The sequence below is a fragment of the Narcine bancroftii genome, unplaced genomic scaffold, assembly GCF_036971445.1.
Source record: "Narcine bancroftii isolate sNarBan1 unplaced genomic scaffold, sNarBan1.hap1 Scaffold_106, whole genome shotgun sequence".
Lineage (NCBI taxonomy): Eukaryota > Metazoa > Chordata > Chondrichthyes > Torpediniformes > Narcinidae > Narcine > Narcine bancroftii.
This window is the reverse complement of record NW_027211823.1, coordinates 583,466-607,234: the sequence shown is the minus strand read 5'-3', so window position 1 is coordinate 607,234 and position 23,769 is coordinate 583,466. Positions and strand designations below refer to the sequence as shown.

Here is a 23,769-nt window from a genome sequence, read left to right as displayed (position 1 = left end):
CCCCACTACCCAGAGCCATCGTAACCCCACTACCCAGACCCACCATAACCCCACTACCCAGAGCCACCGTAACCCTAACTCCCAGAGCCACTGTAACCCCACTACCCAGACCCACCATTACCCCACTACCCAGAGCCACCGTATCCCCACTACCCAGAACCACCTTAACCCTACCTCCCAGAGCCACCATTACCCCACTACCCAGATCCACCGTAACCCCACTACCCAGAGCCACCGTATCCCCACTACCCAGAGCCACCGTAACCCCACTACCCAGAGCCACCGTAACCCCACAACCCAGAGCCACCGTAACCCCACTACCCAGAGCCACCGTAACCCCACTACCCAGAGCCACCGTAACCCCATGACCCTCAGCCATCGTAATCCCACTCTCTGCAGAGGTCTTTCTGGTTGGGATGTGCCTTTGTTTTTGCTCATTTGAAAACAGCTTAAATGTACTTATAAATACTACTGATATTATTCTACGTTCCAAAATATTCCAAATTCTGGTAGTGTCTGTTCCACAGGATGTCGGATAAATGATTGAGCACCTGGAAACAGAAAGATGAAAGTGTTAGAGAAGAGGAATCAAACTATTATATAAACACTATATCATAACAGTCAAATGACAACAAAGTCATAAAAACTTCAACAATTATAACATATGGTGAATTGTAAAATGTCACAAAATTATATAATACGACAAATTCTATCCTCTCCCCTTCTGAACTTCTCAGGTAAGTACAAATCATTTCACTACCATTAAAGTAAAACACAAAATAATAAAGCAAGTTTCTAGTGATCACATAAATTAGGAAAATATTGAATAAAAGTAGCTCATAAACAGAGAAAGTTTAAATGTGATCAAGGTAGAAGAACATCGGAGATTCCCCAAAGTATCTTTTCCTTTAGCAGGCCCTTTCTACAACCAGAAGGACTATTACACAGCTGACATCCGTCAGGAGGCCCAGTCCAAATCCGGCACCTGCAAGACAGACCATCCCACAACAGGCACCTGGCTGGCGGTCCATTCCTCATCTGGCATCTGGGAGGTGGACTATCCACACCAGGCACCTGGCAGGTGCTCCATTCCACATCTGGCAAGCAGACCATTCCATATCTCGCAGGCAGACCATCGCACATCTGGCAACTGGTAGGCGGACAATTCCACATCTGGCAGGCGGACCATCCCACATCTGGCAGAAAAGCTATTCCACATCTGGCATCTAGCATCAGGAACATTCCACATCCGGCATTGAAAGGTGGACTATTCCACATCTGGCATCTGGCAGGCCGACCATTCCACATCCGGCATCTCGTAGCAGAAACATTCCACATCCGGCATCTGGCATTTGGAGAATTCCACATCAAGCAGGAGGAAGATACTACTGGGGTCATGACCAACTCACACATACCAGAACCAACACCAAATTAACTAAGGAGTCGTCAGATGTTCGCGAACGTCAAATTCCTAAGCATTAAAACTCTGAGGATCTGTCATGGAGCCTCCATGGTGATGCTTTCACAAAAAACCCTCACCATTGGCAATACTGTGTGATGTGCCTGAGGAGATTCATTATCACAATGAAACCACCTTAACCTCCACAGGTGTACTATGCAGATCATTCTGGTAGGTTGGATCACTGCCTGGTCTGGAGGTGCCATCTCTCAGGTAAATGATAATTTCGAGAGGGTGTTTAACTCTCCCTGTAACATCACAGGCACCAGAATTCACTCCAGTCAGAATCTATACATGACATGCTGTCTTAAAATAAAAGTCTCTATCATGTAAAACCTCCACCACCCAGACCATAACTTCCTCACTCTACTATCATTGGATAAGGTACTGGAGCCTGAGGAATAGAGGTCAATGCCACAATGTCAGTTTCTTCCCTGATGCCACCAGATCCTGTATAATCAATGAGCCAAAGACACAGCCTTGCTTTTTTGTGCACTGTTAACTTTATTTTTAAGTCTAGTTCTGAACGATGGTTATAAGATGAATGTTTTCTCCATCCTGCTGCCCCAAATCACCAAATATTAGGACATGTTCTTGACAATAAATCCTTATTCTGAACCTGACAAGATATGAAAGGTATCTTCACAAAAAGTGGAAATAGGTGCATGAGAACAAAAAATATGTAAATAATTACCTTCCCAGCAGGAGGCACACTGCACATCCGGCATCCGGATTGAGGCTCTTTCCACATCCGGCAGGAGGACTATTACACATCCAGCATCCGGCAGGAGTCCCGTTCCACATCCGGCAGGAGGCCCATTTCACATCCGGCATCCGGATGGAGGCCCATTCCACATCCGGCAGGAGGACTATACCACATCCGGCATCTGGCAGGAGGCCCAATCCACATCCGGCTGGTGGCCCCTTTCATATCCGGTACCCGGCAGGAGGCCCATTGCTTCAAAGGCATGAGGCTCTCTTTTAAAATATTTTCAGTGGCCTTTACAGAAACAGGAAACAAACAGAAGCCATTAATCAATGGTAATACATAAAAAGGAATATTCAGATAAAATACAAATTATAAAAATAAATTGATAATGTCTAACCATTATATCATAACAAACAGAAATAAAGTGATAAACATTTAAACAATTAAAACATATGTCTAATAGAACATGATTTAAGGAGTATACTATACTCAAAATTCCTTCCCCTTCCCTTCTGAAGTTCTTTAGTGAGTACATAAAATTTCACTACCATTAAAAAACACAAACATATAAAGCAAGGTCCAAGTGATTAAATGTTACAAAAACATTGAATTAAAGTGCCAATGGACATAGAATGTTTAAATGTGAATCTGTGGAAGAACATCTGATTATTCAAAGTTAGGCCTGCCACCATATCACAGAGTAATTGAGTGTTTTTACGGGCAACAGCATCTTTCCAACTCATCAATATTAAACGTCGAGCAACAAGGGAGATAAAAGAGACTGCATGTGGTTAATTCATAGTTCAATTCATTTAGGTAGTCTCTGTTGATTCAAAAGGAGCAATATTAGATTAGTTATCAACTTCAGGACGTCCTTCAATACCATTGTTCACTCAGTGCTGGTCAAAAATCAACTAACTTTATCCCTCTGTAACTCACTCTACAATTGGATCTTTGACATTCTCATTGGAAGACCACTGTCAGGACGAATTGGAAACAAGGTCTCTTCCCCACTGATCATCAACACAGGCGCAGTCCAAGGATGTGTGCTTAGCCCCCTGCTCTACTCTCTGCAAACCCATGACTGTGTGTGGTGAGCCATAATTCCATTGCTATCGACATGTTGGCTGATGACACCAGAATGGTCAACAAACAATAAATGGCAATGATGAAGCGAAGAAGGAAGGACATAGATCAGCTGGTTGAATGCTAACAAATCAAACCATTCACTCAATGTCAACAATACAATGGATAAGATTTTGGATTCAGCAGGAAGTCAAAAGAACACGACCCAGTCTTCATGGAGGTGTCAGGAGTGCAGATGTTCGCGAACGTCAAATTCCTAAGCATTAAAACTCTGAGGATCTGTCATGGAGGCTCCATGGTGATGCTTTCACAAAAAAGCCTCACCATTGGCTATACTGTGAGATGTACCTGAGGAGATTCATTATCGCAATGAAGACACACCTTAACCTCCACAGGTGTACTATGCAGATCATTCTGGTAGGATGCATCACTGCCTGGTCTGGAGGTGCCATGTCTCAGGAAAATGATAATTTCGAGAGGGTGTTTAACTCTCCCTGTAACATCACAGGCACCAGAATTCACTCCAGTTAGAACCTATACATGACATGCTGTCTTAAAATAAAAGTCTGTATCATGTAAAACCTCCACCACACCAGACAATAACTTCCTCACTCTACTATCATTGGATAAGGTACTGGAGCCTGAGGAATAGAGGTGAATGCCACAATGACAGTTTCTTCCCTGATGCCACCAGTTCCTGTATAATCAATGAGCCAAAGACACAGCCTTGCTTTTTTGTGCACTGTTAACTATATTTTTAAGTCTAGTTCTGAACGATGGTTATAAGATTAATGTTTTCTCCATCCTGCTGCCTCAAATCACCAAATATTAGGACATGTTCTTGACAATAAATTCTGATTCTGAACCTGACAAGATATGAAAGGTATCTTCACAAAAAGTGGAAATAGGTGCATGAGACCAAAAAATATGTAAATAATTACCTTCCCAGCAGGAGGCACACTGCACATCCGGCATCCGGATTGAGGCTCTTTCCATATCCGGCAGGAGGACTATTCCACATCCAGCATCCGGCAGGAGTCCCGTTCCACATCCGGCAGGAGGCCCATTTCACATCCGGCATCCGGATGGAGGTCCATTCCACATCCGGCAGGAGGACTATACCACATCCGGCATCTGGCAGGAGGCCCAATCCACATCCGGCTGGTGGCCCCTTTCATATCCGGTACCCGGCAGGAGGCCCATTGCTTTAAAGGCATGAGGCTCTCTTTTAAAATATTTCAGTGGCCTTTACAGAAACAGGAAACAAACAGAAGCCATTAATCAATGGTAATACATAAAACGGAATATTCAGATAAAATACAAATTATAAAAATAAATTGATCATGTCTAACCATTATATCATAACAAACAGAAATAAAGTGATAAACATTTAAACAATTAAAACATATGTCTAATAGAACATGATTTAAGGAGTATACTATACTCAAAATTCGTTCCCCTTCCCTTCTGAAGTTCTTCAGTGAGTACATAAAATTTCACTACCATTAAAAAACACAAACATATAAAGCAAGGTCCAAGTGATTAAATGTTACAAAAACTTTGAATTAAAGTGCCCATGGACATAGAATGTTTAAATGTGAATCTGTGGAAGAATATCTCATTAATTCAAAGTTAGGCCTGCCACCATATCACAGAGTAAATGTGTGTTTTTACGGGCAACAGCATCTTTCCAACTCATCAATATTAAACGTCGAGCAACAAGGGAGGCAAAAGAGACTGCATGTGGTTAATTCATAGTTCAATTCATTTAGGTAGTCTCTGTTGATTCAAAAGGAGCAATATTAGATTAGTTATCAACTTCAGGACGTCCTTCAATACCATTGTTCCCTCAGTGCTGGTCAAAAAGCAACTAACTTTATCCCTCTGTACCTCACTCTGCAATTGGATCTTTGACATTCTCATTGGAAGACCACAGTCAGGACGAATTGGAAACAAGGTCTCTTCCCCACTGATCATCAACACAGGCGCAGTCCAAGGATGTGTGCTTAGCCCCCTGCTCTACTCTCTGCAAACCCATGACTGTGTGTGGTGAGCCATAATTCCATTGCTATCGACATGTTGGCTGATGACACCAGAATGGTCAGCAAACAATAAATGGCAATGATGTAGCGAAGAAGGAAGGACATAGATCAGCTGGTTGAATGCTAACAAATCAAACCATTCACTCAATGTCAACAAAACAATGGATAAGATTTTGGATTCAGCAGGAAGTCAAAAGAACACGACCCAGTCTTCATGGAGGTGTCAGGAGTGCAGATGTTCGCGAACATCAAATTCCTAAGCATTAAAACTCTGAGGATCTGTCATGGAGCCTCCATGGTGATGCTTTCACAAAAAAGCCTCACCATTGGCTATACTGTGAGATGTACCTGAGGAGATTCATTATCGCAATGAAGACACACCTTAACCTCCACAGGTGTATTATGCAGATCATTCTGGTAGGTTGCATCACTGCCTGGTCTGGAGGTGCCATCTCTCAGGAAAATGATAATTTCGAGAGGGTGTTTAACTGTCCCTGTAACATCACAGGCACCAGAATTCACTCCAGTTAGAACCTATACATGACATGCTGTCTTAAAATAAAAGTCTCTATCATGTAAAACCTCCACCACACCAGACCATAACTTCCTCACTCTACTATCATTGGATAAGGTACTGGAGCCTGAGGAATAGAGGTCAATGCCACAATGTCAGTTTCTTCCCTGATGCCACCAGATCCTGTATAATCAATGAGCCAAAGACACAGCCTTGCTTTTTTGTGCACTGTTAACTTTATTTTTAAGTCTAGTTCTGAACGATGGTTATAAGATGAATGTTTTCTCCATCCTGCTGCCCCAAATCACCAAATATTAGGACATGTTCTTGACAATAAATCCTGATTCTGAACCTGACAAGATATGAAAGGTATCTTCACAAAAAGTGGAAATAGGTTCATGAGAACAAAAAATATGTAAATAATTACCTTCCCAGCAGGAGGCACACTGCACATCCGGCATCCGGATTGAGGCTCTTTCCACATCCGGCAGGAGGACTATTCCACATCCAGCATCCGGCAGGAGTCCCGTTCCACATCCGGCAGGAGGCCCATTTCACATCCGGCATCCGGATGGAGGCCCATTCCACATCCGGCAGGAGGACTATACCACATCCGGCATCTGCCAGGAGGCCCAATCCACATCCGGCTGGTGGCCCCTTTCATATCCGGTACCCGGCAGGAGGCCCATTGCTTCAAAGGCATGAGGCTCTCTTTTAAAATATTTTCAGTGGCCTTTACAGAAACAGGAAACAAACAGAAGCCATTAATCAATGGTAATACATAAAAAGGAATATTCAGATAAAATACAAATTATAAAAATAAATTGATAATGTCTAACCATTATATCATAACAAACAGAAATAAAGTGATAAACATTTAAACAATTAAAACATATGTCTAATAGAACATGATTTAAGGAGTATACTATACTCAAAATTCCTTCCCCTTCCCTTCTGAAGTTCTTTAGTGAGTACATAAAATTTCACTACCATTAAAAAACACAAACATATAAAGCAAGGTCCCAGTGATTAAATGTTACAAAAACTTTGAATTAAAGTGCCCATGGACATAGAATGTTTAAATGTGAATCTGTGGAAGAACATCTGATTATTCAAAGTTAGGCCTGCCACCATATCACAGAGTAATTGAGTGTTTTTACGGGCAACAGCATCTTTTCATTTCATCAATATTAAACGTCGAGCAACAAGGGAGGCAAAAGAGACTGCATGTGGTTAATTCATAGTTCAATTCATTCAGGTAGTCTCTGTTGATTCAAAAGGAGCAATATTAGATTAGTTATCAACTTCAGGACGTCCTTCAATACCATTGTTCCCTCAGTGCTGGTCAAAAAGCAACTAACTTTATCCCTCTGTACCTCACTCTGCAATTGGATCTTTGACATTCTCATTGGAAGACCACAGTCAGGACGAATTGGAAACAAGGTCTCTTCCCCACTGATCATCAACACAGGCGCAGTCCAAGGATGTGTCCTTAGCCCCCTGCACTACTCTCTGCAAACCCATGACAGTGTGTGGTGAGCCATAATTCCATTGCTATCGACATGTTGGCTGATGACACCAGAATGGTCAACAAACAATAAATGGCAATGATGAAGCGAAGAAGGAAGGACATAGATCAGCTGGTTGAATGCTAACAAATCAAACCATTCACTCAATGTCAACAATACAATGGATAAGATTTTGGATTCAGCAGGAAGTCAAAAGAACACGACCCAGTCTTCATGGAGGTGTCAGGAGTGCAGATGTTCGCGAACGTCAAATTCCTAAGCATTAAAACTCTGAGGATCTGTCATGGAGGCTCCATGGTGATGCTTTCACAAAAAAGGCTCACCATTGGCTATACTGTGAGATGTACCTGAGGAGATTCATTATCGCAATGAAGACACACCTTAACCTCCACAGGTGTACTATGCAGATCATTCTGGTAGGATGCATCACTGCCTGGTCTGGAGGTGCCATCTCTCAGGAAAATGATAATTTCGAGAGGGTGTTTAACTCTCCCTGTAACATCACAGGCACCAGAATTCACTCCAGTTAGAACCTATACATGACATGCTGTCTTAAAATAAAAGTCTGTATCATGTAAAACCTCCACCACACCAGACAATAACTTCCTCACTCTACTATCATTGGATAAGGTACTGGAGCCTGAGGAATAGAGGTGAATGCCACAATGACAGTTTCTTCCCTGATGCCACCAGTTCCTGTATAATCAATGAGCCAAAGACACAGCCTTGCTTTTTTGTGCACTGTTAACTATATTTTTAAGTCTAGTTCTGAACGATGGTTATAAGATTAATGTTTTCTCCATCCTGCTGCCTCAAATCACCAAATATTAGGACATGTTCTTGACAATAAATTCTGATTCTGAACCTGACAAGATATGAAAGGTATCTTCACAAAAAGTGGAAATAGGTGCATGAGACCAAAAAATATGTAAATAATTACCTTCCCAGCAGGAGGCACACTGCACATCCGGCATCCGGATTGAGGCTCTTTCCACATCCGGCAGGAGGACTATTCCACATCCAGCATCCGGCAGGAGTCCCGTTCCACATCCGGCAGGAGGCCCATTTCACATCCGGCATCCGGATGGAGGCCCATTCCACATCCGGCAGGAGGACTATACCACATCCGGCATCTGGCAGGAGGCCCAATCCACATCCGGCTGGTGGCCCCTTTCATATCCGGTACCCGGCAGGAGGCCCATTGCTTTAAAGGCATGTGGCTCTCTTTTAAAATATTTCAGTGGCCTTTACAGAAACAGGAAACAAACAGAAGCCATTAATCAATGGTAATACATAAAAAGGAATATTCAGATAAAATACAAATTATAAAAATAAATTGATCATGTCTAACCATTATATCATAACAAACAGAAATAAAGTGATAAACATTTAAACAATTAAAACATATGTCTAATAGAACATGATTTAAGGAGTATACTATACTCAAAATTCCTTCCCCTTCCCTTCTGAAGTTCTTCAGTGAGGACATAAAATTTCACTACCATTAAAAAACACAAACATATAAAGCAAGGTCCAAGTGATTAAATGTTACAAAAACTTTGAATTAAAGTGCCCATGGACATAGAATGTTTAAATGTGAATCTGTGGAAGAATATCTCATTAATTCAAAGTTAGGCCTGCCACCATATCACAGAGTAAATGTGTGTTTTTACGGGCAACAGCATCTTTCCAACTCATCAATATTACACGTCGAGCAACAAGGGAGGCAAAAGAGACTGCATGTGGTTAATTCATAGTTCAATTCATTTAGGTAGTCTCTGTTGATTCAAAGGGAGCAATATTAGATTAGTTATCAACTTCAGGACGTCCTTCAATACCATTGTTCCCTCAGTGCTGGTCAAAAAGCAACTAACTTTATCCCTCTGTACCTCACTCTGCAATTGGATCTTTGACATTCTCATTGGAAGACCACAGTCAGGACGAATTGGAAACAAGGTCTCTTCCCCACTGATCATCAACACAGGCGCAGTCCAAGGATGTGTGCTTAGCCCCCTGCTCTACTCTCTGCAAACCCATGACTGTGTGTGGTGAGCCATAATTCCATTGCTATCGACATGTTGGCTGATGACACCAGAATGGTCAGCAAACAATAAATGGCAATGATGAAGCGAAGAAGGAAGGACATAGACCAGCTGGTTGAATGCTAACAAATCAAACCATTCACTCAATGTCAACAAAACAATGGTTAAGATTTTGGATTCAGCAGGATGTCAAAAGAACACGACCCAGTCTTCATGGAGGTGTCAGGAGTGCAGATGTTCGCGAACGTCAAATTCCTAAGCATTAAAACTCTGAGGATCTGTCATGGAGCCTCCATGGTGATGCTTTCACAAAAAAGCCTCACCATTGGCTATACTGTGAGATGTACCTGAGGAGATTCATTATCGCAATGAAGACACACCTTAACCTCCACAGGTGTACTATGCAGATCATTCTGGTAGGTTGCATCACTGCCTGGTCTGGAGGTGCCATGTCTCAGGAAAATGATAATTTCGAAGGGTGTTTAACTCTCCCTGTAACATCACAGGCACCAGAATTCACTCCAGTTAGAACCTATACATGACATGCTGTCTTAAAATAAAAGTCTCTATCATGTAAAACCTCCACCACACCAGACCATAACTTCCTCACTCTACTATCATTGGATAAGGTACTGGAGCCTGAGGAATAGAGGTGAACGCCACAATGACAGTTTCTTCCCTGATGCCACCAGTTCCTGTATAATCAATGAGCCAAAGACACAGCCTTGCTTTTTTGTGCACTGTTAACTATATTTTTAAGTCTAGTTCTGAACGATGGTTATAAGATTAATGTTTTCTCCATCCTGCTGCCTCAAATCACCAAATATTAGGACATGTTCTTGACAATAAATCCTGATTCTGAACCTGACAAGATATGAAAGGTATCTTCAAAAAAAGTGGAAATAGGTGCATGAGACCAAAAAATATGTAAACAATTACCTTCCCAGCAGGAGGCACACTGCACATCCGGCATCCGGATTGAGGCTCTTTCCACATCCGGCAGGAGGACTATTCCACATCCAGCATCCGGCAGGAGTCCCGTTCCACATCCGGCAGGAGGCCCATTTCACATCCGGCATCCGGATGGAGGCCCATTCCACATCCGGCAGGAGGACTATACCACATCCGGCATCTGGCAGGAGGCCCAATCCACATCCGGCTGGTGGCCCCTTTCATATCCGGTACCCGGCAGGAGGCCCATTGCTTCAAAGGCATGAGGCTCTCTTTTAAAATATTTTCAGTGGCCTTTACAGAAACAGGAAACAAACAGAAGCCATTAATCAATGGTAATACATAAAAAGGAATATTCAGATAAAATACAAATTATAAAAATAAATTGATAATGTCTAACCATTATATCATAACAAACAGAAATAAAGTGATAAACATTAAAACAATTAAAACATATGTCTAATAGAACATGATTTAAGGAGTATACAAAACTCAAAATTCCTTCCCCTTCCCTTCTGAAGTTCTTTAGTGAGTACATAAAATTTCACTACCATTAAAAAACACAAACATATAAAGCAAGGTCCAAGTGATTAAATGTTACAAAAACTTTGAATTAAAGTGCCCATGGACATAGAATGTTTAAATATGAATTTGTGGAAGAACATCTGATTATTCAAAGTTAGGCCTGCCACCATATCGCAGAGTAATTGAGTGTTTTTACGGGCAACAGCATCTTTCCAACTCATCAATATTAAACGTCGAGCAACAAGGGAGGCAAAAGAGACTGCATGTGGTTAATTCATAGTTCAATTCATTTAGGTAGTCTCTGTTGATTCAAAAGGAGCAATATTAGATTAGTTATCAACTTCAGGACGTCCTTCAATACCATTGTTCCCTCAGTGCTGGTCAAAAAGCAACTAACTTTATCCCTCTGTACCTCACTCTGCAATTGGATCTTTGACATTCTCATTGGAAGACCACAGTCAGGACGAATTGGAAACAAGGTCTCTTCCCCACTGATCATCAACACAGGCGCAGTCCAAGGATGTGTGCTTAGCCCCCTGCTCTACTCTCTGCAAACCCATGACTGTGTGTGGTGATCCATAATTCCATTGCTATCGACATGTTGGCTGATGACACCAGAATGGTCAGCAAACAATAAATGGCAATGATGAAGCGAAGAAGGAAGGACATAGATCAGCTGGTTGAATGCTAACAAATCAAACCATTCACTCAATGTCAATAAAACAATGGATAAGATTTTGGATTCAGCAGGAAGTCAAAAGAACACGACCCAGTCTTCATGGAGGTGTCAGGAGTGCAGATGTTCGCGAACGTCAAATTCCTAAGCATTAAAACTCTGAGGATCTGTCATGGAGCCTCCATGGTGATGCTTTCACAAAAAAGCCTCACCATTGGCTATACTGTGAGATGTACCTGAGGAGATTCATTATCGCAATGAAGACACACCTTAACCTCCACAGGTGTACTATGCAGATCATTCTGGTAGGTTGCATCACTGCCTGGTCTGGAGGTGCCATCTCTCAGGAAAATGATAATTTCGAGAGGGTGTTTAACTCTCCCTGTAACATCACAGGCACCAGAATTCACTCCAGTTAGAACCTATACATGACATGCTGTCTTAAAATAAAAGTCTCTATCATGTAAAACCTCCACCACACCAGACCATAACTTCCTCACTCTACTATCATTGGATAAGGTACTGGAGCCTGAGGAATAGAGGTCAATGCCACAATGTCAGTTTCTTCCCTGATGCCACCAGATCCTGTATAATCAATGAGCCAAAGACACAGCCTTGCTTTTTTGTGCACTGTTAACTTTATTTTTAAGTCTAGTTCTGAACGATGGTTATAAGATGAATGTTTTCTCCATCCTGCTGCCCCAAATCACCAAATATTAGGACATGTTCTTGACAATAAATCCTGATTCTGAACCTGACAAGATATGAAAGGTATCTTCACAAAAAGTGGAAATAGGTGCATGAGAACAAAAAATAAGTAAATAATTACCTTCCCAGCAGGAGGCACACTGCACATCCGGCATCCGGATTGAGGCTCTTTCCACATCCGGCAGGAGGACTATTCCACATCCAGCATCCGGCAGGAGTCCCGTTCCACATCCGGCAGGAGGCCCATTTCACATCCGGCATCCGGATGGAGGTCCATTCCACATCCGGCAGGAGGACTATACCACATCCGGCATCTGGCAGGAGGCCCAATCCACATCCGGCTGGTGGCCCCTTTCATATCCGGTACCCGGCAGGAGGCCCATTGCTTCAAAGGCATGAGGCTCTCTTTTAAACTATTTTCAGAGGCCTTTACAGAAACAGGAAACAAACAGAAGCCATTAATCAATGGTCATACATAAAAAGGAATATTCAGATAAAATACAAATTATAAAAATAAATTGATAATGTCTAACCATTATATCATAACAAACAGAAATAAAGTGATAAACATTTAAACAATTAAAACATATGTCTAATAGAACATGATTTAAGGAGTATACTATACTCAAAATTCCTTCCCCTTCCCTTCTGAAGTTCTTTAGTGAGTACATAAAATTTCACAACCATTAAAAAACACAAACATATAAAGCAAGGTCCAAGTGATTAAATGTTACAAAAACTTTGAATTAAAGTGCCCATGGACATAGAATGTTTAAATGTGAATCTGTGGAAGAACATCTGATTATTCAAAGTTAGGCCTGCCACCATATCACAGAGTAATTGAGTGTTTTTACGGGCAACAGCATCTTTCCAACTCATCAATATTAAACGTCGAGCAACAAGGGAGATAAAAGAGACTGCATGTGGTTAATTCATAGTTCAATTCATTTAGGTAGTCTCTGTTGATTCAAAAGGAGCAATATTAGATTAGTTATCAACTTCAGGACGTCCTTCAATACCATTGTTCCCTCAGTGCTGGTCAAAAATCAACTAACTTTATCCCTCTGTAACTCACTCTACAATTGGATCTTTGACATTCTCATTGGAAGACCACTGTCAGGACGAATTGGAAACAAGGTCTCTTCCCCACTGATCATCAACACAGGCGCAGTCCAAGGATGTGTGCTTAGCCCCCTGCTCTACTCTCTGCAAACCCATGACTGTGTGTGGTGAGCCATAATTCCATTGCTATCGACATGTTGGCTGATGACACCAGAATGGTCAACAAACAATAAATGGCAATGATGAAGCGAAGAAGGAAGGACATAGATCAGCTGGTTGAATGCTAACAAATCAAACCATTCACTCAATGTCAACAATACAATGGATAAGATTTTGGATTCAGCAGGAAGTCAAAAGAACACGACCCAGTCTTCATGGAGGTGTCAGGAGTGCAGATGTTCGCGAACGTCAAATTCCTAAGCATTAAAACTCTGAGGATCTGTCATGGAGGCTCCATGGTGATGCTTTCACAAAAAAGCCTCACCATTGGCTATACTGTGAGATGTACCTGAGGAGATTCATTATCGCAATGAAGACACACCTTAACCTCCACAGGTGTACTATGCAGATCATTCTGGTAGGATGCATCACTGCCTGGCCTGGAGGTGCCATGTCTCAGGAAAATGATAATTTCGAGAGGGTGTTTAACTCTCCCTCTAACATCACAGGCACCAGAATTCACTCCAGTTAGAACCTATACATGACATGCTGTCTTAAAATAAAAGTCTGTATCATGTAAAACCTCCACCACACCAGACAATAACTTCCTCACTCTACTATCATTGGATAAGGTACTGGAGCCTGAGGAATAGAGGTGAATGCCACAATGACAGTTTCTTCCCTGATGCCACCAGTTCCTGTATAATCAATGAGCCAAAGACACAGCCTTGCTTTTTTGTGCACTTTTAACTATATTTTTAAGTCTAGTTCTGAACGATGGTTATAAGATTAATGTTTTCTCCATCCTGCTGCCTCAAATCACCAAATATTAGGACATGTTCTTGACAATAAATTCTGATTCTGAACCTGACAAGATATGAAAGGTATCTTCACAAAAAGTGGAAATAGGTGCATGAGACCAAAAAATATGTAAACAATTACCTTCCCAGCAGGAGGCACACTGCACATCCGGCATCCGGATTGAGGCTCTTTCCACATCCGGCAGGAGGACTATTCCACATCCAGCATCCGGCAGGAGTCCCGTTCCACATCCGGCAGGAGGCCCATTTCACATCCGGCATCCGGATGGAGGCCCATTCCACATCCGGCAGGAGGACTATACCACATCCGGCATCTGGCAGGAGGCCCAATCCACATCCGGCTGGTGGCCCCTTTCATATCCGGTACCCGGCAGGAGGCCCAAGGCTTTAAAGGCATGAGGCTCTCTTTTAAAATATTTCAGTGGCCTTTACAGAAACAGGAAACAAACAGAAGCCATTAATCAATGGTAATACATAAAAAGGAATATTCAGATAAAATACAAATTATAAAAATAAATTGATCATGTCTAACCATTATATCATAACAAACAGAAATAAAGTGATAAACATTTAAACAATTAAAACATATGTCTAATAGAACATGATTTAAGGAGTATACTATACTCAAAATTCCTTCCCCTTCCCTTCTGAAGTTCTTCAGTGAGTACATAAAATTTCACTACCATTAAAAAACACAAACATATAAAGCAAGGTCCAAGTGATTAAATGTTACAAAAACTTTGAATTAAAGTGCCCATGGACATAGAATGTTTAAATGTGAATCTGTGGAAGAATATCTCATTAATTCAAAGTTAGGCCTGCCACCATATCACAGAGTAAATGTGTGTTTTTACGGGCAACAGCATCTTTCCAACTCATCAATATTACACGTCGAGCAACAAGGGAGGCAAAAGAGACTGCATGTGGTTAATTCATAGTTCAATTCATTTAGGTAGTCTCTGTTGATTCAAAAGGAGCAATATTAGATTAGTTATCAACTTCAGGACGTCCTTCAATACCATTGTTCCCTCAGTGCTGGTCAAAAAGCAACTAACTTTATCCCTCTGTACCTCACTCTGCAATTGGATCTTTGACATTCTCATTGGAAGACCACAGTCAGGACGAATTGGAAACAAGGTCTCTTCCCCACTGATCATCAACACAGGCGCAGTCCAAGGATGTGTGCTTAGCCCCCTGCTCTACTCTCTGCAAACCCATGACTGTGTGTGGTGAGCCATAATTCCATTGCTATCGACATGTTGGCTGATGACACCAGAATGGTCAGCAAACAATAAATGGCAATGATGAAGCGAAGAAGGAAGGACATAGATCAGCTGGTTGAATGCTAACAAATCAAACCATTCACTCAATGTCAATAAAACAATGGATAAGATTTTGGATTCAGCAGGAAGTCAAAAGAACACGACCCAGTCTTCATGGAGGTGTCAGGAGTGCAGATGTTCGCGAACGTCAAATTCCTAAGCATTAAAACTCTGAGGATCTGTCATGGAGGCTCCATGGTGATGCTTTCACAAAAAAGCCTCACCATTGGCTATACTGTGAGATGTACCTGAGGAGATTCATTATCGCAATGAAGACACACCTTAACCTCCACAGGTGTACTATGCAGATCATTCTGGTAGGATGCATCACTGCCTGGCCTGGAGGTGCCATGTCTCAGGAAAATGATAATTTCGAGAGGGTGTTTAACTCTCCCTGTAACATCACAGGCACCAGAATTCACTCCAGTTAGAACCTATACATGACATGCTGTCTTAAAATAAAAGTCTGTATCATGTAAAACCTCCACCACACCAGACAATAACTTCCTCACTCTACTATCATTGGATAAGGTACTGGAGCCTGAGGAATAGAGGTGAATGCCACAATGACAGTTTCTTCCCTGATGCCACCAGTTCCTGTATAATCAATGAGCCAAAGACACAGCCTTGCTTTTTTGTGCACTTTTAACTATATTTTTAAGTCTAGTTCTGAACGATGGTTATAAGATTAATGTTTTCTCCATCCTGCTGCCTCAAATCACCAAATATTAGGACATGTTCTTGACAATAAATTCTGATTCTGAACCTGACAAGATATGAAAGGTATCTTCACAAAAAGTGGAAATAGGTGCATGAGACCAAAAAATATGTAAACAATTACCTTCCCAGCAGGAGGCACACTGCACATCCGGCATCCGGATTGAGGCTCTTTCCACATCCGGCAGGAGGACTATTCCACATCCAGCATCCGGCAGGAGTCCCGTTCCACATCCGGCAGGAGGCCCATTTCACATCCGGCATCCGGATGGAGGCCCATTCCACATCCGGCAGGAGGACTATACCACATCCGGCATCTGGCAGGAGGCCCAATCCACATCCGGCTGGTGGCCCCTTTCATATCCGGTACCCGGCAGGAGGCCCAAGGCTTTAAAGGCATGAGGCTCTCTTTTAAAATATTTTCAGTGGCCTTTACAGAAACAGGAAACAAACAGAAGCCATTAATCAATGGTAATACATAAAAAGGAATATTCAGATAAAATACAAATTATAAAAATAAATTGATAATGTCTAACCATTATATCATAACAAACAGAAATAAAGTGATAAACATTTAAACAATTAAAACATATGTCTAATAGAACATGATTTAAGGAGTATACTATACTCAAAATTCCTTCCCCTTCCCTTCTGAAGTTCTTTAGTGAGTACATAAAATTTCACAACCATTAAAAAACACAAACATATAAAGCAAGGTCCAAGTGATTAAATGTTACAAAAACTTTGAATTAAAGTGCCCATGGACATAGAATGTTTAAATGTGAATCTGTGGAAGAACATCTGATTATTCAAAGTTAGGCCTGCCACCATATCACAGAGTAATTGAGTGTTTTTACGGGCAACAGCATCTTTCCAACTCATCAATATTAAACGTCGAGCAACAAGGGAGATAAAAGAGACTGCATGTGGTTAATTCATAGTTCAATTCATTTAGGTAGTCTCTGTTGATTCAAAAGGAGCAATATTAGATTAGTTATCAACTTCAGGACGTCCTTCAATACCATTGTTCCCTCAGTGCTGGTCAAAAATCAACTAACTTTATCCCTCTGTAACTCACTCTACAATTGGATCTTTGACATTCTCATTGGAAGACCACTGTCAGGACGAATTGGAAACAAGGTCTCTTCCCCACTGATCATCAACACAGGCGCAGTCCAAGGATGTGTGCTTAGCCCCCTGCTCTACTCTCTGCAAACCCATGACTGTGTGTGGTGAGCCATAATTCCATTGCTATCGACATGTTGGCTGATGACACCAGAATGGTCAACAAACAATAAATGGCAATGATGAAGCGAAGAAGGAAGGACATAGATCAGCTGGTTGAATGCTAACAAATCAAACCATTCACTCAATGTCAACAATACAATGGATAAGATTTTGGATTCAGCAGGAAGTCAAAAGAACACGACCCAGTCTTCATGGAGGTGTCAGGAGTGCAGATGTTCGCGAACGTCAAATTCCTAAGCATTAAAACTCTGAGGATCTGTCATGGAGGCTCCATGGTGATGCTTTCACAAAAAAGCCTCACCATTGGCTATACTGTGAGATGTACCTGAGGAGATTCATTATCGCAATGAAGACACACCTTAACCTCCACAGGTGTACTATGCAGATCATTCTGGTAGGATGCATCACTGCCTGGCCTGGAGGTGCCATGTCTCAGGAAAATGATAATTTCGAGAGGGTGTTTAACTCTCCCTGTAACATCACAGGCACCAGAATTCACTCCAGTTAGAACCTATACATGACATGCTGTCTTAAAATAAAAGTCTGTATCATGTAAAACCTCCACCACACCAGACAATAACTTCCTCACTCTACTATCATTGGATAAGGTACTGGAGCCTGAGGAATAGAGGTGAATGCCACAATGACAGTTTCTTCCCTGATGCCACCAGTTCCTGTATAATCAATGAGCCAAAGACACAGCCTTGCTTTTTTGTGCACTTTTAACTATATTTTTAAGTCTAGTTCTGAACGATGGTTATAAGATTAATGTTTTCTCCATCCTGCTGCCTCAAATCACCAAATATTAGGACATGTTCTTGACAATAAATTCTGATTCTGAACCTGACAAGATATGAAAGGTATCTTCACAAAAAGTGGAAATAGGTGCATGAGACCAAAAAATATGTAAACAATTACCTTCCCAGCAGGAGGCACACTGCACATCCGGCATCCGGATTGAGGCTCTTTCCACATCCGGCAGGAGGACTATTCCACATCCAGCATCCGGCAGGAGTCCCGTTCCACATCCGGCAGGAGGCCCATTTCACATCCGGCATCCGGATGGAGGCCCATTCCACATCCGGCAGGAGGACTATACCACATCCGGCATCTGGCAGGAGGCCCAATCCACATCCGGCTGGTGGCCCCTTTCATATCCGGTACCCGGCAGGAGGCCCAAGGCTTTAAAGGCATGAGGCTCTCTTTTAAAATATTTCAGTGGCCTTTACAGAAACAGGAAACAAACAGAAGCCATTAATCAATGGTAATACATAAAAAGGAATATTCAGATAAAATACAAATTATAAAAATAAATTGATCATGTCTAACCATTATATCATAACAAACAGAAATAAAGTGATAAACATTTAAACAATTAAAACATATGTCTAATAGAACATGATTTAAGGAGTATACTATACTCAAAATTCCTTCCCCTTCCCTTCTGAAGTTCTTCAGTGAGTACATAAAATTTCACTACCATTAAAAAACACAAACATATAAAGCAAGGTCCAAGTGATTAAATGTTACAAAAACTTTGAATTAAAGTGCCCATGGACATAGAATGTTTAAATGTGAATCTGTGGAAGAATATCTCATTAAATCAAAGTTAGGCCTGCCACCATATCACAGAGTAAATGTGTGTTTTTACGGGCAACAGCATCTTTCCAACTCATCAATATTACACGTCGAGCAACAAGGGAGGCAAAAGAGACTGCATGTGGTTAATTCATAGTTCAATTCATTTAGGTAGTCTCTGTTGATTCAAAAGGAGCAATATTAGATTAGTTATCAACTTCAGGACGTCCTTCAATACCATTGTTCCCTCAGTGCTGGTCAAAAAGCAACTAACTTTATCCCTCTGTACCTCACTCTGCAATTGGATCTTTGACATTCTCATTGGAAGACCACAGTCAGGACGAATTGGAAACAAGGTCTCTTCCCCACTGATCATCAACACAGGCGCAGTCCAAGGATGTGTGCTTAGCCCCCTGCTCTACTCTCTGCAAACCCATGACTGTGTGTGGTGAGCCATAATTCCATTGCTATCGACATGTTGGCTGATGACACCAGAATGGTCAGCAAACAATAAATGGCAATGATGAAGCGAAGAAGGAAGGACATAGATCAGCTGGTTGAATGCTAACAAATCAAACCATTCACTCAATGTCAATAAAACAATGGATAAGATTTTGGATTCAGCAGGAAGTCAAAAGAACACGACCCAGTCTTCATGGAGGTGTCAGGAGTGCAGATGTTCGCGAACGTCAAATTCCTAAGCATTAAAACTCTGAGGATCTGTCATGGAGCCTCCATGGTGATGCTTTCACAAAAAAGCCTCACCATTGGCTATACTGTGAGATGTACCTGAGGAGATTCATTATCGCAATGAAGACACACCTTAACCTCCACAGGTGTACTATGCAGATCATTCTGGTAGGTTGCATCACTGCCTGGTCTGGAGGTGCCATCTCTCAGGAAAATGATAATTTCGAGAGGGTGTTTAACTCTCCCTGTAACATCACAGGCACCAGAATTCACTCCAGTTAGAACCTATACATGACATGCTGTCTTAAAATAAAAGTCTCTATCATGTAAAACCTCCACCACACCAGACCATAACTTCCTCACTCTACTATCATTGGATAAGGTACTGGAGCCTGAGGAATAGAGGTCAATGCCACAATGTCAGTTTCTTCCCTGATGCCACCAGATCCTGTATAATCAATGAGCCAAAGACACAGCCTTGCTTTTTTGTGCACTGTTAACTTTATTTTTAAGTCTAGTTCTGAACGATGGTTATAAGATGAATGTTTTCTCCATCCTGCTGCCCCAAATCACCAAATATTAGGACATGTTCTTGACAATAAATCCTGATTCTGAACCTGACAAGATATGAAAGGTATCTTCACAAAAAGTGGAAATAGGTGCATGAGAACAAAAAATAAGTAAATAATTACCTTCCCAGCAGGAGGCACACTGCACATCCGGCATCCGGATTGAGGCTCTTTCCACATCCGGCAGGAGGACTATTCCACATCCAGCATCCGGCAGGAGTCCCGTTCCACATCCGGCAGGAGGCCCATTTCACATCCGGCATCCGGATGGAGGCCCATTCCACATCCGGCAGGAGGACTATACCACATCCGGCATCTGGCAGGAGGCCCAATCCACATCCGGCTGGTGGCCCCTTTCATATCCGGTACCCGGCAGGAGGCCCATTGCTTCAAAGGCATGAGGCTCTCTTTTAAAATATTTTCAGTGGCCTTTACAGAAACAGGAAACAAACAGAAGCCATTAATCAATGGTAATACATAAAAAGGAATATTCAGATAAAATACAAATTATAAAAATAAATTGATAATGTCTAACCATTATATCATAACAAACAGAAATAAAGTGATAAACATTTAAACAATTAAAACATATGTCTAATAGAACATGATTTAAGGAGTATACTATACTCAAAATTCCTTCCCCTTCCCTTCTGAAGTTCTTTAGTGAGTACATAAAATTTCACAACCATTAAAAAACACAAACATATAAAGCAAGGTCCAAGTGATTAAATGTTACAAAAACTTTGAATTAAAGTGCCCATGGACATAGAATGTTTAAATGTGAATCTGTGGAAGAACATCTGATTATTCAAAGTTAGGCCTGCCACCATATCACAGAGTAATTGAGTGTTTTTACGGGCAACAGCATCTTTCCAACTCATCAATATTAAACGTCGAGCAACAAGGGAGATAAAAGAGACTGCATGTGGTTAATTCATAGTTCAATTCATTTAGGTAGTCTCTGTTGATTCAAAAGGAGCAATATTAGATTAGTTATCAACTTCAGGACGTCCTTCAATACCATTGTTCCCTCAGTGCTGGTCAAAAATCAACTAACTTTATCCCTCTGTAACTCACTCTACAATTGGATCTTTGACATTCTCATTGGAAGACCACTGTCAGGACGAATTGGAAACAAGGTCTCTTCCCCACTGATCATCAACACAGGCGCAGTCCAAGGATGTGTGCTTAGCCCCCTGCTCTACTCTCTGCAAACCCATGACTGTGTGTGGTGAGCCATAATTCCATTGCTATCGACATGTTGGCTGATGACACCAGAATGGTCAACAAACAATAAATGGCAATGATGAAGCGAAGAAGGAAGGACATAGATCAGCTGGTTGAATGCTAACAAATCAAACCATTCACTCAATGTCAACAATACAATGGATAAGATTTTGGATTCAGCAGGAAGTCAAAAGAACACGACCCAGTCTTCATGGAGGTGTCAGGAGTGCAGATGTTCGCGAACGTCAAATTCCTAAGCATTAAAACTCTGAGGATCTGTCATGGAGGCTCCATGGTGATGCTTTCACAAAAAAGCCTCACCATTGGCTATACTGTGAGATGTACCTGAGGAGATTCATTATCGCAATGAAGACACACCTTAACCTCCACAGGTGTACTATGCAGATCATTCTGGTAGGATGCATCACTGCCTGGCCTGGAGGTGCCATGTCTCAGGAAAATGATAATTTCGAGAGGGTGTTTAACTCTCCCTGTAACATCACAGGCACCAGAATTCACTCCAGTTAGAACCTATACATGACATGCTGTCTTAAAATAAAAGTCTGTATCATGTAAAACCTCCACCACACCAGACAATAACTTCCTCACTCTACTATCATTGGATAAGGTACTGGAGCCTGAGGAATAGAGGTGAATGCCACAATGACAGTTTCTTCCCTGATGCCACCAGTTCCTGTATAATCAATGAGCCAAAGACACAGCCTTGTTTTTTTGTGCACTGTTAACTATATTTTTAAGTCTAGTTCTGAACGATGGTTATAAGATTAATGTTTTCTCCATCCTGCTGCCTCAAATCACCAAATATTAGGACATGTTCTTGACAATAAATTCTGATTCTGAACCTGACAAGATATGAAAGGTATCTTCACAAAAAGTGGAAATAGGTGCATGAGACCAAAAAATATGTAAATAATTACCTTCCCAGCAGGAGGCACACTGCACATCCGGCATCCGGATTGAGGCTCTTTCCACATCCGGCAGGAGGACTATTCCACATCCAGCATCCGGCAGGAGTCCCGTTCCACATTCGGCAGGAGGCCCATTTCACATCCGGCATCCGGATGGAGGCCCATTCCACATCCGGCAGGAGGACTATACCACATCCGGCATCTGGCAGGAGGCCCAATCCACATCCGGCTGGTGGCCCCTTTCATATCCGGTACCCGGCAGGAGGCCCATTGCTTTAAAGGCATGAGGCTCTCTTTTAAAATATTTCAGTGGCCTTTACAGAAACAGGAAACAAACAGAAGCCATTAATCAATGGTAATACATAAAAAGGAATATTCAGATAAAATACAAATTATAAAAATAAATTGATCATGTCTAACCATTATATCATAACAAACAGAAATAAAGTGATAAACATTTAAACAATTAAAACATATGTCTAATAGAACATGATTTAAGGAGTATACTATACTCAAAATTCCTTCCCCTTCCCTTCTGAAGTTCTTCAGTGAGTACATAAAATTTCACTACCATTAAAAAACACAAACATATAAAGCAAGGTCCAAGTGATTAAATGTTACAAAAACTTTGAATTAAAGTGCCCATGGACATAGAATGTTTAAATGTGAATCTGTGGAAGAATATCTCATTAATTCAAAGTTAGGCCTGCCACCATATCACAGAGTAAATGTGTGTTTTTACGGGCAACAGCATCTTTCCAACTCATCAATATTACACGTCGAGCAACAAGGGAGGCAAAAGAGACTGCATGTGGTTAATTCATAGTTCAATTCATTTAGGTAGTCTCTGTTGATTCAAAAGGAGCAATATTAGATTAGTTATCAACTTCAGGACGTCCTTCAATACCATTGATCCCTCAGTGCTGGTCAAAAAGCAACTAACTTTATCCCTCTGTACCTCACTCTGCAATTGGATCTTTGACATTCTCATTGGAAGACCACAGTCAGGACGAATTGGAAACAAGGTCTCTTCCCCACTGATCATCAACACAGGCGCAGTCCAAGGATGTGTGCTTAGCCCCCTGCTCTACTCTCTGCAAACCCATGACTGTGTGTGGTGAGCCATAATTCCATTGCTATCGACATGTTGGCTGATGACACCAGAATGGTCAGCAAACAATAAATGGCAATGATGAAGCGAAGAAG

General features: G+C 41.5%; 1 long non-coding RNA gene across 1 annotated transcript; it reads right to left on the bottom strand.

The window, feature by feature from the left end:
- Positions 1 to 323: 323 nt before the first annotated feature.
- LOC138750209 (uncharacterized) lies at positions 324 to 22,869 on the bottom strand. The gene is made up of 11 exons (XR_011349161.1): positions 22,573 to 22,869; positions 20,531 to 20,836; positions 18,489 to 18,793; positions 16,447 to 16,752; positions 14,405 to 14,709; positions 12,363 to 12,668; positions 10,321 to 10,626; positions 8,280 to 8,584; positions 6,238 to 6,543; positions 2,154 to 2,459; positions 324 to 551 (listed from the first exon to the last, which is right to left on the bottom strand). It is a non-coding gene; the product is annotated as an uncharacterized lncRNA (long non-coding RNA).
- Positions 22,870 to 23,769: the final 900 nt, after the last annotated feature.